This window comes from Delphinus delphis, chromosome 1 (genome assembly GCF_949987515.2).
Source record: "Delphinus delphis chromosome 1, mDelDel1.2, whole genome shotgun sequence".
NCBI classification, from domain to species: Eukaryota; Metazoa; Chordata; class Mammalia; order Artiodactyla; family Delphinidae; genus Delphinus; species Delphinus delphis.
Window position 1 is genome coordinate 91,553,627 of NC_082683.1, and position 1,008 is coordinate 91,554,634.

At 32.6% G+C, this 1,008-nt stretch overlaps 1 pseudogene; it reads left to right on the forward strand.

Moving 5' to 3' along the window:
• The first annotated feature begins 220 nt into the window (after nucleotides 1–220).
• Nucleotides 221–479, forward strand: LOC132422709 (large ribosomal subunit protein eL43-like; annotated as a pseudogene).
• The last annotated feature ends 529 nt before the right edge of the window (nucleotides 480–1,008 follow it).

Consider the following 1,008-nt stretch of genomic DNA (forward strand, 5'->3'; position numbering starts at 1 on the left):
ATACATCACTGCAGCATTATCATAAGGATAATGTGGTCTTCTCTGGGTCACTCACATGGAGAATCTATTATCTTTACTTTAATGGTGCAGAATAGAGAATGATTATAAAAAGTACTGCTTATATTTTGGAAACTCCTTTAAAATGGATTCTCCATTTCTTTGGGTGTTGTTTCACCTTCTTTTCAAAAATTTACTATTTGTTGAGAGACATGATTAACGCACAAAGAAGTCCGGAATTTTCAGTAAATATGGGACCCATTATAGTAACCCCCTCAGGAAAATGCTGAAGAAATCAGCCAGCATGCCAAGTACACTTGCTCCTTCTGTGGCAAAATCAAGATGAAGAGACAAGCTGTGGGCATCTGGCATCGTGATTCCTGCATGAAATGGTAGCTGGTGGTGCCCGGACCTATAACACCACTTCTGCTGTCACAGTAAAGTCGTCCATCAGAAGACTGAAGGAACTGAAGGACCAGTAGAAGTGCCACCATTTAAATTTTGCTAGCCTATAATAATGGGTTAATTTATGTAACAAAAAAATAATATTTGTAACACAAAAGTTAAAATAAAAAAGCACTAAGAACTGGGTGATTATAGGAAAAGGTAAACTTGCAAAAAAAAATTCAAACTACCCCCAAATTCACTTCTACTTAACTAATTCTGTTTAACTCTAATGTTTAACTAATATATCTGTTTCATAATCTACTCTATTTTACAGAAAGAACAAGGGTTTTATGAACCACACACAAGAAAAGAGACACAAGTGTAATAAGAAAAAGTAATTTAAGTACAAATTAGCTACTTGTTATTTATGAAAAAATTTTAAAATTTAAGATATTATTGTATAAGTTCAAAAATAAAAGAAGCTTCACAACAAATGTGATGTGAAAATCATATCTCATTATGAAACATTTTCAGAAACTGTAATGATTAAATATAAACATTGCAGTGCTAAAACGGTAATAAGTATCACCAGTTTAAAGAACTGTGTGTCATTAAACCACATTT